Source organism: Gymnoscopelus braueri (genome assembly GCF_963280865.1).
Source record: "Gymnoscopelus braueri genome assembly, chromosome: 16".
Lineage (NCBI taxonomy): Eukaryota > Metazoa > Chordata > Actinopteri > Myctophiformes > Myctophidae > Gymnoscopelus > Gymnoscopelus braueri.
In genome coordinates, this window is record NC_137616.1 from 47,836,448 (window position 1) to 47,853,788 (window position 17,341).

Sequence of the window (17,341 nt, forward strand, 5' to 3'; positions counted from 1 at the left end):
TCGGCCGCTCGCGGGTCCACCCGGCCCGTCAGCGCTACGCCTGGTGTGCGCTCGGTAAACGCTGATCAAGGACGTCACGTGGAGACGTCGGGTCGCGACGAGCGGACGCTCCGGTCGGCGGGGCGTGGAGACGTCGTCACACTAGAAATCTGACATGATTTGCTACCTGGGTAGAGACTCTCATTCTCAAGACAACCAGTTGTTTGTTTACGTAGTTTTCTGTTTGCATGACATGTGGATGGACAAGTAGGCAAACAGTTTAATATGGCAAATTGTAAGGAGGACAAAGTGCAGGTTGAAAAAACCTTTTAACCTGGGTTGCATTTTAGAGAACAGTCTTTCCAGTGAAAAAAGGCAACAGATCAAGAAAGTCAACCAAAGAACAAGATGTTTGGCCAGGGTCTCCTCGTTGGTCAGTTAATGCTCTGAAGACACTAGATGGAGCACTCATCCAATGTCATTTTGACTCTGCATGCACCTCATGGTGCTCTAGCACCTCAAAGCCATTAAAAACACAACTTCAGACCTATCAAAACTAACTGATCAGGTTACTTCTAAACCCACACATATAGGACTCACCTAACCCCTGCTCATTATATGCTAGGGTGGGATGGCTCAGGGTAGAGGAAAGAGTACACCAGAGGGATCTCATTCCCCCCAGATTCGGCACAAACATGGGGATGAACATTTAAAAAGTACAGAAAGTGAATTATTTGTTAACATTCCCCCATTCTGTGTGCCGTGCAGATAAGCTTAGAAAATAACGGATTTACAAGTTCAGAAAGCATTGTGATGTGACGTGTTGTGAGCTTGTAGATTGGCTATCTTCAAATAAAAGGAGGAAGTGTGAACATCTGTCAAAAATGTGGAATAATCAACACAAATCTTATGGGGGATCCTGGGACAAAAACACTTTTCAAAAGGGGTCCACAGCTAAATCAAATCAATTATCCTTGACATGAAAATGTTTGAAATCGACTTGACTATGCAAACAAAGTATGATAAATGTATATCAAATTTCAAATGACTATAAGTGAGTAATGTTTAAACATGGCTATCGGTTTTGGAATGGTGCAATTATGAATTATGAATGTAAGAAAATGACTTGCCATTAATATGCTACTGTTCCAAAAGCATTCTGAACGTTTTCTAAAATGAAAAAGGGTAATGTCCAACAACTTACACATAAAAACTGTATTAGATTCACATACCACTCTGCTAACCTTTTTATAATCTAACATGACAATTGTATTGCACAGCTTTAGAGAACTTTATCAATCATTAATACTGACAACTCTGGGTTTGCTTTCTTTGGCAAAGAAAAACATTCAACATGTTAATGAAGCAAAGGACATTGAAACGTGTGTCTATGTAAATGTTTCTCTGATGATGGCCCATCATCATCATCAAGGTGTCTTATGTTATGAGCCTTTCACATTGAAATGGCCCTGACTGCAGTTAATTGGAGGAGAGCTGAGAGGAGGTGGGAGGAGGTGTGTCTCCACTCCAAGACAAAAGGTACTAGATATACTCCTACATCAACACAACACACACTGTCCTGCTCAGTCAGTGCTCAGAGTCAGACAGACCACAGAACACAGAGACACACAGATACAAGCAACTGTTATTATTTAAGTTCAACTTTCAGGCTGCACTCTTCTTCACAGGACCTTCTGAGAAAACATTGGAGTAGGATCCTAAATTACAGGTAAGAGAATATCATGGGATGACTATAAACCTCATAATTTTTGGCAATTTTCACGTAAAGTAATTGAATTAGTAACAAGCCCATTCAAATGTCAGTAATTGTAACTGTGTTATTAAAGTGGCACATATTTCACTCATTCTACCTACCCTGTAGTTTGTTCAGTGGTTTTACTTAGTTGCAATTAAACAAAAATAATCTGTTACAAGTAATTAAAGTCAATTGTAATAAAAAGCAGATGAGACTATAAATTCTATGTAGGCCTACCAAGTTTTGACACAAGTCATATTGAACCAAAAAAGACATATTGAGATTTTCTAGTCTGAACCTGAACAACACTTTATGTAAAATAACTGTCACAGCCAGAATCTGATCATTTTAGATGCTGTTCGTCAAAGAGTAAAATAAACAGGAAGATTTACATAAGGCCTCTTTTCCCAAAGTGTTGCCTCGGGTGGGCTTGGTTTGAGGTAATAGTTTGGGCATAGTTTACTGTGAGTTCAAGGTTAGGTTTAGGCATAGTTTCTGTGATTTTAAGGTTAGGTTTAGGTATAGTTTCTGTGAGTTTAAGGTGAGGTTTAGGCATAGTTTGTGTCTGAAGGTGCATGTATGTGTACATATAAATATATACGTACATACAATTTTGATTTTGACAAGTACACAGGTATCTAAAAGCCATTATATGTCAAAAGTACACCCTTTGTTTTAGTTTTTTCCCCTTACCTCGAGCCCCCCCTGGTCTCACAAACAGATAATATAAAAACAACGGTTACATAACTCAAGAATAGTGACGAGTAATGAAATAAAAATATGTTTACAAAAGTTGTTTGCCCTGTAGCGTCTTTAATTTAACAATATGTTTCATCATTATGAACCCATACACATTCAAATATTCACAGTGATCCCTTCAGATTGAACTTTATTTTCTCTAAATGTAGACCACCTCTTAATCCTAAGTGTGTGTTTGTACTTGCAACAGGTCTGTGGTGGTGTGTCAAAGCTCCGCCCCCTGACAGACTCACCTGGGACGATAAGATTGACCGTCAGATCAAAAACGACTTCCAGTGAGGAGGTCAGACTGTCTTTCCACATCAGCTACAGGAGGGAATACTGACCCAGACCACTGGAACCTGCTGCTGACTCTGTCAGCTGAATGGACTTTAACAACAACCACGATTCACAGTGAAAGTAAACTTCAGGGAACATTCTAGAGGAGGAAGTGTTACCATCACTGACTGACTTCCTGTATTGAGCAGAGTGTATCTTCACTCAGAGACTAAATGGCTTCCATGTCGTCTCTTCCAGAAGAGGATTTTTCCTGTCCCGTGTGTCATGACATCTTTAAAGATCCTGTTCTCCTGTCATGTAGCCACAGCTTCTGTAAAGCTTGTCTGCAAGAATGGTGGAGACAGAAGGAAATAAAGGAATGTCCAGTTTGTAAGGAAATACATTCAACAGATCATCTACCCCGTAACCTGGCTCTGAAGAACCTGTGTGAGGCCTTCATACAGGAGAGACGGAGAGCTTCAAACCGTAAGAGAACTTCATCAGGGTCTGAGGATCTCTGCAGTCTGCATGCTGAGAAACTCAAACTGTTCTGTCTGGAATGTCAACAGCCCGTGTGTGTTGTGTGTCGAGATTCTAAAAAACACACCAACCACCGTTTCAGACCCATCGATGAAGCTGCTCTGGATCACAAGGAGGAAGTCCAGAAATCACTGAAGCCTTTTCAGGAGAAACTGAAGGTCTTTAATGAAGTTAAAAAGGAAAATGACCAAACAGCGAAACACATTAAGGTCCAGGCACGGCACACAGAAAGGCAGATTAAGGAAACGTTTAAGATGCTTCATCAGTTTCTACATGAGGAAGAGGAGGCCAGCATCACTGCACTGAGGGATGAATAACAGCAGAAGAGTCAGATGATGAAGGAGAAGATTGAGGGTCTGAACAGAGACATATTAACCCTTTCAAACAACATCAGAGCCATAAAGGAGGAGCTGAGAGCTGAACACATCAAATTCCTGCAGAACTACAAGACCACAATGGAAAGAGTCCAGTTCACAATGCAGGACCCACAGCTGGTCTCAGGATCACTGATAGACGTGACCAAACACCTGGGCAACCTGACCTTCAGAGTCTGGAACACGATGAAGGACATTGTCTCCTACACCCCTGTCATTCTGGACCCCAACACTGCCCATCCATCATACACCCTGTCTGATGATCTGACCAGCATGAGAGAAGGAGGGGACCATCAGCTTCCTGACAACCCAGAGAGGGTTGACAGCATTGGCTATGTCCTGGGTTCTGAGGGCTTTAACTCAGGGACCCACAGCTGGGATGTTGAGGTTGGAGACAATACACACTGGGATGTGGGTGTAAAGTCCCACGGGGAGGGAGACAGAGGGGGTGAACTCTTGGAAATAGAGTTACAGGACGGTGAATACGCAGCATACTCTACATACGCTTCAATAAGACCCACTCGTCTCTCATTGAAGCAGAAACCTCAGAGGATCAGAGTCCAACTGGACTGGGATGAAGGAAAGCTGTCATTCTCTGATCCTGATTCTAACACACATACACACCTTCACATACACTTTCACTGACACACTCTTTCCATGCATTTGCACTTTTGCTGATACTGTGTCCCTCTGAGGGTGTTACCTGTGAAGATCAGTGTAACTGTCGATCAATGCAGTTAGACATGATGATGATGATGATAAGACATTGAGAGTCCATAAGGGGGAATATTACTCAGTTTTGTAGAATACATGATTGTGTTGTGGTCAATGACAATCACATTAACTTGTTAAGTGTTTCCTAAAGCAGTGGTTCTCAAACTTTTTCAAATTGATATATATTTGGCCGTGGACCCCCCATCTTAAAATATTTGGTGCCAGGGACCCCCATCCCCTAGAAGAGAAGATTTATATTAAAACAATGCAAAATGATTCAAAACATTTTCGATATTTTCCCAACAATTTCAACATAGCAGATGTACAAGCTGTGAGCTTGCTATTTTTGAATAGCCAACGTATAAAAGGATAAAGTGGTTAAAATGATTGTGATGCTATATTAACTACTTTAGCTGGGGACCCCCTGGAATTGTTTTCTAACTGCTTATATGATGTTTTGCATAGTAGTGTATATATGTGTCTGTCATTAAATGTTTCGATGAATTGAGTACAAAGGACCCAAATGGAAACTAGCCATAGGCTTTCTTGTGGTTAAAATCCTCTTACCAGGTCTTGTATTTAACTGTACTTTCCTGTGCTGTTATCTTTTTGCAAACTGCTATTAAAGTATTCAATCAATACAATCCTATTAGCTGTTTTTCTTTTCGTACAGTAATAATAATAATAACAATAATAATAATAATGCATTTTATTTATAAACTATATACAGTCTCAATAAAGTCACTTAAATGAGATGGGAGACTAGCTGTTTCTGATGTGTAATAGGACTGCATTCATAACTAGACGCGTTGCAATTCAGGGCAATTGCAGAGTGTGGTTGCGCCGACGGGAGGAATACCGTCGGCGGCTGCGCCAATTACATTGTCCCGTAACTCCTGAGATCACTTGCGTTTCATTTTGAGAGGATTGATCCCCACAACATAAGGTTTTTGCATCAAACGGTTACATTTTGAGCATTTGTGGCACCCCCTATGGATCAAAGTGGAAATGCTTTTGGGGATTTGTTGAGTAAACCACCCTTGACATGTGATTCAAATTTGGGATTGACTGGACGTTTCGTTCGTGATTTGTGACCTTTTTTGTAAAACTGACCCCTTCCGCTAACTTTGGAAGCCATTTACGGACGAACGGTAATGACTATCAAAATAGGTCCAGAGATCATGTGTACCGATTTTTGTGAAATGTGGACAAAATATGTGGGAGGAGGAGCTAAAAGTATATGGAGATGCGTCATGACCCAAGGAATCTAGGGGGAAAAATATTTTTATTCTGCAACCTACGGTTCAAGAGTTATAGGCCAAAACGTAAAGTGGGCTGTTATAGCGCCACCATGAGGCTGACTGGTGTAATTCTTTTTTAAATAATTTTGCTCTAAATTATGAACCTCCCCTCCCAGTCTTGTAACTCTAGCCCTTATGGTTTCTGAGAAAAAAATACTTGAATTGGGACTTTAATGGGAGTTTTTCACTTTCCCATTAAAGTGGATAGGGAAATTTAATGCACTAATACATCAATATCAATTAAACTATGTAACCAATCTCTTAGCAAAATACATGCGCACGATTCCCGGTGAGGCCGGTCATTTTGACATATTATGCAACTAAATTGGGGAAAATAAACTGTGGGAGGAGATTCGGTTTGAAATAAACTGTTAGGGCCTCGGAGGTCATAACAATAGTCTGGTTGCCCTGTTAGGGCAACCACACTAATTAAAGTCTGACTAGAAAAATGAGCTGAAGTCCAGTTTCACTCTCATTCTTTTACAGTCTCTATGCTCTCATTCAATGCGCGGTGCCCTTTAAGTGTTACGACAGTACTGATTTACGGCCGTTTTTACGGCAGCCGTTCCTTCTCACGTTGGTAGAGTAAAGCGTGGGTCAGATGGTTGTTGCCTGTGTGAGAAACATCAAGTGACTCTAAAGTATCTTCTGTGAGACTCTCTTCTGTTAGGTGAGCACTGAACATGTTGATTTAAGAGCTGTAACATTATCTTATCTGTCATATGATATTAGCCTTAGATCAAGAAGACTATCGTAGAGGTATTTGATCGATTTGGACATTTTCATATCTACGAGTCTTAGCGACCCCCCCCCCAGCTTTTCCTAGAATGTCACCAGTAAAGCCCGTATTTCTTCAAACATGTACAGATGCAACATATAAGGTGCTTACCCGCTTGCCCCAAATGTTAAATATGTGTCCGGAGCATGTTTGTAATGGATTAGTCCACATTTTTCAATAAATTAGTGTTTTAATCCCGTCTGTGGCCGAACCCTCGTTTACTTCCTGTTTACATTGGGTGTAATTCCGGATTCCACCGGATGCGCCCCTTCACCACCGCCCATTGGGAACTTCCTACAGAATCGGCCACAGACGGGATTAAAACACTTCTTTATTGTAACATATGGACTAATACATTACACAAACACTCCGGACACCTAGTTAACATTTTGGGCAAGCGGGCAATTACCTTATATTTTGAATCTGGACATGTTTGGAGAAATACAGGCTTTACTGGTGACATTCCAGGGTGGTCGCTAAGACTCATGTCAAAATCGATAAAATACATATACGATAGTCTTGATCTAAATATGTAATATGTTGTTTGATTTATGGTTAAAAGTTTTAACTACATGAACGTTTATTATCATTCAACTTTGGCCAGTAGTTGTATTGTATAATACGAATCTTAGCCCAGACAGAGTGTTAGTGAGTTCTCTCTAACGCTCTGCCAGGTGAGCTGCTCTGCTCATAGACCCAACATTACACTGCCGTGAGAGGTCTCCGTCTGTAGTCAAAATAAACAAAACTATTTTGCTACTCACTGAAGCAAAGGCTGTTTTGTGTTGTTGAAAGTCTATAATCCAGGGTGGGAAGACTCTCACTATCCCACCTTCTCTGTATAATACACTTTTGGGGCAGAAAATAACATATGTACCGCCAGACGGAAATCATTTTATTTACTCCACTGCGCCCCCTACAGATTTGATCAATATAAATTACCATTGAGCAGATCTTTAGAGGGCGCAGTGGAGTAAATAAAATAATTGTACAAGGAAAGAAAATACATTCTACAGTTGGTACAGCTATGGTCTTTGTAATAATTTTGTCATGAGCTGCAGCATTGGTTACACAAACACTATTTTGAAAATCATCCAGGAGCGTTCTGTATCATCAAGGTTGGTATAAATGAGTTACAGTGAAGCTATCAGTGTATGATATGAATAACTATTGAGTTGTGGGTTTTTTACTTACTTGTGACAGTATTTCTACATTGTGGTATTGCTACTTTTACTCTAACCTTTTAGTTTTAAGGCCCACTATGACTCTTGAGAGTGTACAAATGGAACCAAAAGGACCCTTACAGGTCCATTTGGTTCCATTTGTACACTCTCAGAGTTACAGACCTGTAAGGGTCCATTTGGAACCCCCTCAAGTAACCCAGAGGTATACAATACTGTATTTGTTTATACATTTCTTTAATGAAGGCTGATTTATGTGTTTTCAAATCTAGGAATGGTTAAAGGGAAGCGTTAAGGAATCAGACCGTTGAGAGGGAATGGTTCAAATCCTACAGGATCCCAACCCTACCTGAGACAACACAGTAAACACAGAGGTTGGTATTTACACTCCTCACTTGCCAAATACACCAGATGTACAAGCTGACAACACCTGGGATGCAAGCCATCAGACTCTTTAGTAGTGTTTGGTCTGTCATTGTTTTATATTGTAGGTTGACTATGCTTAGATGCCTATTTTTTTATTAAACGTGTTTTTTATTGATGTCTCTATGAGAGTTGCTTTAACATCTTAATTTCCCCTATGGAATGAATAAAATAACTACCAACCTGAACCAATGGTATTCTGAAGAACAATACACAGTATAATTTAGTCTACTGGCAAAACACATGGAGTGAAGCTTTTCAGTTAGTACACCAGTGGTGGAAAGTAACTAATTACATTTACTCAAGTACTGTACTTAAGTACAATTTTGAGGTATTTTTTTACTTTGCTGGAGTATTTCCAATTTTCAGTACTTTTACTTCTACTCCACTACATCTCACAGGCAAATATTGTACTTTTACTCCACTACAATTATTTGAAAACTTTAGTTACTTTTCAGATATAAATTATTATATTCTGAAACATACATTAACCACTTCAGCCCTATTTTATACATAGGCTATTTGAAAATAGACGGATATACAAGCTCACAACGTGTCGCAACACGTTGTGAGCTTGTAGATCTGCTATTTTCAAACATTTTAGTACTTTTACTTTTGGTACTTTAAGTACATTTTGATACCAATACTTTTGTACTTTTACTCAAGTTAATTTTGAATTCCGGACTTTAACATGTAACAGAGTATTTCTAAAATGCAGTATTGATACTTTTACTTAAGTAAGAAATTTGAGTACTTTTTCCACCACTGTATTACACTGACGGCATGTTCAGGTTTCGGTACTCTGGGTTTATGGGTTAAGTTGACTCTCCCTCCCTCTCTATTGTTCTAGACTCTCTTGACTGTGATACATCTCATTCAACCAATTAAATAATAATAATAATACATACGATTTATATAGCGCTTTTCTAGGTACTCAAAGTCGAAACAGAAACAAATAAAATAAAAACAACATTATTAGGAAAAAGTAGTTATAAAGGTTAAATACTATAAAAGAAAGGTAAACAAAGGTTGGTTGGGATTTATGTAGGAAATGCAAGTCTGGCCACAGAGAAAGGCCTGTCACCCCAGGTTGGTTTCTTTGTTCTGGGGATGTCCAGGAGGTTGGCATCACGTGACCTGAGGGAGCGGGAGGGGGCGTGGCGTTGGAGGAGTTCAGAGAGGTAGCGGGGAGCCTGGTTGTTGAGGGCCTTGTAGGTGGTGATTAGTATTTTATAATCTATTCTGTGCTTGACTGGGAGCCAGTGGAGGTTCACAGAGGACTGGTGTGATGTGGTCCCTGGATCGGGTTCTGGTGAGCAGGCGGGGGGCAGAGTTTTGTACAAACTGTAGTTTCTTGAGAACCTTGGTGGTGACACCGTATAGAAGGATATTGCAGTAGTGGAGTCTGGATGTGATGAAGGCATGGATGAGTGTCTCAGCAGCAGTGTGTGATAGGCTGGGACGAAGGCGGACAATGTTGCGAAGGTGGAAGAAGGCAGTTTTAGGGATTTGTTTGAAATGGGACTAAACATGTTTGGGGCACACGTTATATGTGTATCAGATTAATGGCAAATTTGTGTTTGTGTGTGTGTACTTTGCAACAGGTCTGTGGTGGTGTGTCAAAGCTCCGCCCCCTGCCAGACTCATCTGAGACGATAAAATTGACCTTCAGATCAAACACAACTTCCAGTGAGGGAATACTGACCCAGACCACTGGAACCTGCTGCTGACTCTGTCAGCTGAATGGACTTTAACAACAACCACGATTCACAGTGAAAGTAAACTTCAGGGAACATTCTAGAGGAGGAAGTGTTACCATCACTGACTGACTTCCTGTATTGAGCAGAGTGTTTGTAGCTTCATTCAGAGACTAAATGGCTTCCACGTCGTCTCTTCCAGAAGAGGATTATTCCTGTCCTGTGTGTCGTGACATCTTTAAAGATCCTGTTATACTGTCATGTAGCCACAGCTTCTGTAAAGTTTGTCTGCAGGAATGGTGGAGACGGAAGGAAATAAAGGAATGTCCAGTTTGTAAGGAAATACATTCAACAGATAATCTACCCCGTAACCTGGCTCTGAAGAACGTGTGTGAGGCCTTCATACAGGAGAGACAGAGAGCTTCAAAACGTAAGAGAACTTCATCAGGGTCTGAGGATCTCTGCAGTCTGCATGCTGAGAAACTCAAACTGTTCTGTCTGGAATGTCAACAGCCAGTGTGTCTTGTGTGTCGAGATTCTAAAAAACACACCAACCACAGTTTCAGACCCATCGATGAAGCTGCTCTGGATCACAAGGAGGAAGTCCAGAAATTACTGAAGCCTTTACAGGAGAAACTGGAGGTATTTAATAGAGTTAAAAAGAAAAGTGACCGAACAGCGAAACACTTTAAGGTCCAGGTCCAGAACACAGAGAGGCAGATTAAGGAACAGTTTAAAAAGCTTCATCAGTTTCTACAAGAGGAAGAGGAGGCCAGCATCACTGCACTGAGGGAGGAAGAACAGCAGAAGAGTCAGATGATAAAGGAGAAGATTGAGGGTCTGAACAGAGACATATCCACCCTTTCAAACAACATCAGAGCCATAGAGGAGGAGCTGAGAGCTGAACACATCTCATTCCTGCAGAACTACAAGACCACAATGGAAAGAGTCCAGTTCACACTGCAGGACCCACAGCCGGTCTCAGGACCTCTGATAGACATGACCAAACACCTGGGCAACCTGACCCTGATACACCCTGTCTGATGATCTGACCAGTGTGAGACGTGGAGAAAGACAGAAGCTTCCTGACAACCCAGAGAGGTTTGACCACTATTGCCATGTCCTGGGTTCTGAGGGCTTTAACTCAGGGACTCACAGCTGGGATGTTGAGGTTGGAGACGATGCAGAATGGGAAGTGGGTGTGATAGCAGAGCCTTACCAGAGGAAGGGAGACAGAGGGGGTCAACAGTGGGCAATATGGTTAGATGAAGGTGAATACACAGCACACTCCTCATCAGGGTCAGACACTGATCTCTCATTGAAGCAGAATCCTCAGAGGATCAGAGTCCAGCTGGACTGGAATGAAGGAAAGCTGTCATTCTCTGATCCTGATACTAACACACACATACACACCTTCACACACACTTTCACTGACACACTCTTTCCATTCATTAGCACTGGTGATGATACTGTCCCTCTGAGGATGTTACCTGGGAAGATCAGTGTAACTGTGGAACAATGCAGTTAGACATGATGATGATAAGAAATGTAAAGCCTAAGGAGGATATTACTCAGTTTTATAGAATCTGTATATATGATTGTGTTGTGGTCAATGACAGTCACGTTGACAAGTGTTTCCTAAAGCATTGGTTCTCAAACGTGTTCATGTCAAGGACCCTCAAATTGATATGCATTTGGCCGCGGACCCCCATCTTAAAATATTTTGTGCCAGGGACCCCCGTCCCCTAGAAGAGAAGATTTATGTTAAAAAAAATCAACGATTTTCAAAACATTTTCCTCATCCACTTTTTTTGTTATTTTATATCATAATCATTATTTTCTCATCCACTTTGTTTTTGTATTTTACATAATAATCATTAGTTCCTCATCCACTTGTTTTTGTATTTGACATAATAATCATTAGTTCCTCATCCACTTGTTTTTGTATTTTATATCATAATCATTAGTTCCTCAGCCATTTGTATTTTACATCACATTAAAACTGTTGATAAATAAGACTTGTATAAATGATTATCTGACTCCTGAAGCGCCCACCACCACTTACAGTATAAACTGTGAGGAGCCTATTGTGAGCCTGAACTGGAGGATGGGGGGCCGTCCTGAATAGCCTGCATCAGGGCCCACTGTTACTACGTTACACCACTGATCCTGACTGTTCCTGTGTGAACCTGTGTCTAATGATCAGGTTGTGATTCTCTGCCTGATCCCTGATTACATTAGTCTTCACTGTTTGATCTCCTGCTTCTGATCCTTGACTGTAATCTGGATTAAACCTTGATGTGAACTTTGAATTCCTGCCTGATGGTTTCTGTGTTATACTGTCACTGAACAGTCACTGAACGTTACATAAAGAGTTAATATTTATAACTAATATGTTGACTTTCCAATTTATAGATGTTTTATTGTAAAATATATCATGAGTCAAACTAATTAACTTGATGTTATCCCTCCTCTATAATGACTGATGTCAGTAATATCACATTAATTGTATGAAACTACTCTTTTTCATGCAGTGATTATGCAGGTTATTTAACTTGATAAATAGCATGCATTTTGGTACTTCTATATCAATTCATAATTCCAGTATATTCTCTATTCAGTTATGACTTATTCTTATTTAGTTACTTTGCAGATATAAATTATTACATTACAGTCATTATATTCTAAAACATACATTAACCACTTTAGCCCTATTTTATACATGGGCTATTTGAAAATAGCCGATCTACAAGCTCACAACGTGTCACATCGCGGCGCGTTGTGAGCTTGTAGATCTGATATTTTCAAACATGTTAGTGCTTTTACTTTTGGTACTTTAAGTAAGTTTTGATACCAATACTTTTGTACTTTTGTACATTTTGAATTCTGGACTTTTACTTGTAACAGAGTATTTCTACATTGCAGTATTGATACTTTTACTCAAGTAAAACATGTGAAAACATGCTCACCACCCAAAAAATATGTCCGGGTTCAGGGTTAACTGCAGGTGTGCAAGAGACTTGTAGAGGCTAATCTAATTACGCAACGCAAATGACGCAAAATGATGATGATGGAAATTATTCTATCAGGCATAGTAGCTACCGACGATGGTCCTATATGACACAATTCCACAAAACCTTTGCTGCTGCACTTTTCACTTTTGGCACTCTATGAACATGACATTTTTATAAAAATATATTTTCTGTTGCCAGGTAAATAAACTCAAACTCAGGATCCAGACAGCATGATGGCCATGTGCACACTCTGTGAAACATCAAGTAACATAGCTGCAGTTGCATGTTAAAGCCACACGGTGGCAACCAAACACCACTCTAATCTATTACAGTAACAGTTAGAAGACCTGCTGAATGTTGCAGTAACTTAGCAGTTGACATGTTTGTCAACATGACAGCTCATTTAATTTAGCTCATATTCATCATCTGTGGAGACTACTGTTGAAATGTGAACGAGTGTGAATGTCACTGTGTGTTTTACTGTTGAAATAGAGTTTTTAATGGCCGGGGATTGAACCCCAACCTCCCAGTTGCAAGGCGGACACTCTAACCACAAGGCACCTTTTTTTGATTGCTTGAATACTTTATTAGAATTGTGCAGAAAAAAAACCCACATGAAAGTACAGTTCTATACAAGGTCACCTAATAGGATTTAAAACCCAAGAAAATCTTTGGCTTGTTTCCATTGGGGTCCTTTGTACTCAATTCATAGAAACATTAAATGCAGAAAATGAAAAACATAAAAACATGAAAAACAAAAAATATGTACAGTAAAACAATACAATACAAAACTATTATTAATTTAAGTACACCCAACATAGGACAAGGATGGTACAATTATCTTTGAGTTAACACGAAACAACACTCAACACTGCCCATACCCTTCCTCCCTCATGGGTCTTTAGTTTAGTCCCTGTTCACTTCACCAGATAGACATTACAAAATATATTCTAAAATATATATATATTTTAGTTAAATCAGCAAAATCCAAAAAAGAATTTTCTTTTAATCCTTTTTCCTCTCCTCGTGCCCAAATAAAATAAAAATAAAAGACAGAGTAGGCCTACAGCAACTTACAATGGGCCTGGTCTACAAGATACACTATACCACATTTCGGTGAATTGAGTACAAAGGACCCCAATGGAAACAAGCCCTATGCAGCTTCATGTGTTTAAAATCCTCTTAGCAGGTCTTGTATTGAACTGTACTTTCCTGTGCTGTTATCTTTTTGCAAACTGCTATTCAAGTATTCAATCAATCAATAAAATCCTATTAGCTGTTTTTCTTTTCGTACAGTAATAATAATAATAATAATAATAATAATGCATTTTATTTATAAAGTATACAGTCACAATAAAGTCACTTAAATTAGATGGGAGACTATCTGTTTCTGATCTGATGTGTAATAGGACTGCATTCCTAATTAAAGTCTGACTATAGAAAAATGATCTGAAGTCCAGTTTCACTCTCATTCTTTTACAGTGTCTATAGTAGCCTGGGCACCATTCCTTTTCGGGTATATGATCCGGTCGGGAGCGGAAGTTAAAAAAATAAAAAGTGGCCGGATGGGCAGAACCGGAAAGACGTCTCACCTCAAAATAGATCCGTCCTAATAAAATCCTTGATGCGGCATAGTTTAGCTTATTTTTTAAATGTAAATGTGCGTGCACTATTCGGAGACTATTTAGTGTCTGTATTATCCCACGGGGAAATTCTATTCCATAAATAGGGATTGGGGAACCAAAACAAAGCGGCACCGCAAAACCGGATGGGCAGAATCCGGAAATCATTTTTTTTTCAGTAGGCGTGGCCTAGACCGGATTATATGGGTCTTTAGTAACAGAGACCAGGCTTTCCTCCGAGGTGGAAAGACTGGTGATGCGAGGTGTCTATAGACTAGAGCATCGCAGTTCCCGCCCCTTCCGGGTTCCACCGCAAAATACTCAAGTCATTTTTCCCATTGACATTTCCAAAAATATTTATATCAATTAATTTAAGCCTAGAATCAAGCCATCCAGGGTCCTGGTGAATCATGACCATAAAACGTTTGATTCTGTGATTATTATTTTTTTGAAAACGGCAAAACAAAGGGTATTTATTAAATATAGTATCATATAATTAAATATAAAATAAAATAATGTGTATTTTTGCATGTAATCACGGCCCCCATATAAATGTAACTGTGGGTGTAACATAGATTCAGGTTCACTTTTTCTCACTTAGATGCACTGGTTACACTAGATGTCACTATTGACTCTATTATCAACCTAGAAAGCTGTACAAGAACAATGTGAGAGTTAAACAGTAATGGTCATGTTTCTTGTAGACATGCTATTGTAGACAGCAGGTATTGCTAATAGTAGACATGACATGCAGTGTTACAGTGTTGTCTACTGTCACATGATATGCATTTGGGGGGGCATTGCCCCCCCTTGCCTGTTTACTACCTTCTTTGCATATTTAATTCTTTATACGTTTTATTACAATACATACACTAATACATACTATCCTTTAAGACGTTGGAGAAGCACATCATGGATTACATTCTGAAACACTTCAATGTTGTGTATCAGCCAGTCAGACATTGAAGGATACAGATACAGACATTGAAGGATACAGATATTTGATCAGCCACACAGGCTGATCAAATATTAAAGGTGTTGTATTACTATTAATCAACCTGTCAACACCACAACTGACCCAAATGAGTGTAGAAATATTGAGATTGAGAGGTTATTTCAGGAAGTATAGTGGAGTCATAATATATCAGCTACTGTATTATGCTCTTAGGAAGATTTCCTCTCTCTCTCTGTGGACAAACTGACAGAGATTCTTGCCAGCGACCATGTTAATGTGACAAAGGAGGAGACAGTGTTTGAGGCTGCCATGTTGTGCAAGCAGAGCTTTGAAAAGGTCAGTCCCTTGTCAGTGTTTTACCTGATGAAAAAAATACTTAATAGGGTTCATTTGGTTCAATGTGTTCACGTTTCTGTGTTCACTCTACTAAGTTAATTCACAGGAAGCACAACTACAGTATAACTACAACGATACGTATGTGAGCATCCACACTGATAAAACAGTAAACAGAGGCACCAAACGCTGTGCAGTCCAGCTGTGTCAGAGCACACACAGAGAAGGGAGAGAGATCTCTGAGTGCTGAAAGACACATGCATATGGATAACCTGACTCTGATTATTAATTATAAGGAGGTGAGATAGTTGTACCCTACCTGAGATAATGACAGTTAACCTACCAGCTAGTGTTAGCTGCATAATAGTCTCCTCATCATCTACATTAATAACACAATCTTTTGAGGATTAGTGACAGATTGCATCCCAGATGTCTGATGGATTTTGAATGGCTGTCAATGCTTCATAAAATCGTTGAAATTGATCCAAACAATTTTGTCGTTATCGTGCTTGGTGTGAATGACCCTTTAAATTAACACAGTGATTTTAATGTGTGGTCTGCAGAAACAACAATATTTACCATTGAGTGTGCAACAGGACACACGGACGGACAAGGGCAAAAGCATTGTCTCTGCCACGCCTTCAGCCTGGGGGAGACATTAATAATAACAACAACAACTAGGTATGCAGACTGTAAAATGAATACTTACTTCCATCATGTAATTCTGTAGTAATAATGTAAGCACAAGATATGCTAGGTGTCTTTTGTTATGGGCCTTTCACATTGAAATGGACCCTGACTGCAGTTAACTGGAGGAGAGCTGGGAGGAGGTGTTTCTCCACTCCAAGACAAAAGGGAGGAGTTACTGCTTTACTACATCAACACAACACAGACGGTCGGACCCCAGAAAACACACAGATACATACAGAGAAGACACCATTATTACCTCAGTTCAACTTTCAGACTGCACTCTTCTTCAAAGTGACCTTCTGAGAAAACATTGGTGTAAGATAAGATAAGGATGATAATAAACCCTATGATGTACACACCAGATATATTAAGCATCTGCTGTGACAAATAAAGATTCTTGACTCTTATTACTTATTTGTACTTCACTGCTTTATTTCAACAACTGATTTCTCGTTGCTATTTATCATCACATTTATTACAAATGCACTCTAGAAGGAGCACGTTCAGTGAGAGACTCATAACGCCAACATGTACCACTGGGAGACACAGGAGGTCATTCCTACCTGTGTCCATTACACTTGATAACGTGTAAGGGGCATTTAATCGACTGGATTGTACAAAGTATTATGTGACCAGGGCACCTATGCCCGGAACAGAATACCAGACTTTCACCCAGAGAATACCACAAAATTCACAGTTCAGAATACCAAATGTCAGGTTTAAAAGAGGAGCAGAGATGTGTTTACAGTTCAAAATATGTGCCATTTTATTTAGGCACAGGGCAGATGCTTTAATAATACCTTCATGATTTAAGCAAACATACGTAAGCACATGGACACATTCACAGAAATAGCAAATCTAGCGTCGTTAAAACGGACGCCTGCCGTTACGTTTTTCTCACTTTTACTGTAACATGTATATTACTGTGATAGAACACATTTCTACAGGACCTGTGGATATCCTTGTC

At 39.7% G+C, this 17,341-nt stretch overlaps 1 pseudogene across 1 annotated transcript; it reads left to right on the forward strand.

Moving 5' to 3' along the window:
- The first annotated feature begins 2,994 nt into the window (after positions 1 to 2,994).
- Positions 2,995 to 11,288, forward strand: LOC308103039 (annotated as a pseudogene). The gene is made up of 2 exons: positions 2,995 to 4,348; positions 9,968 to 11,288. The product of its transcript is annotated as an uncharacterized misc_RNA (transcript).
- The last annotated feature ends 6,053 nt before the right edge of the window (positions 11,289 to 17,341 follow it).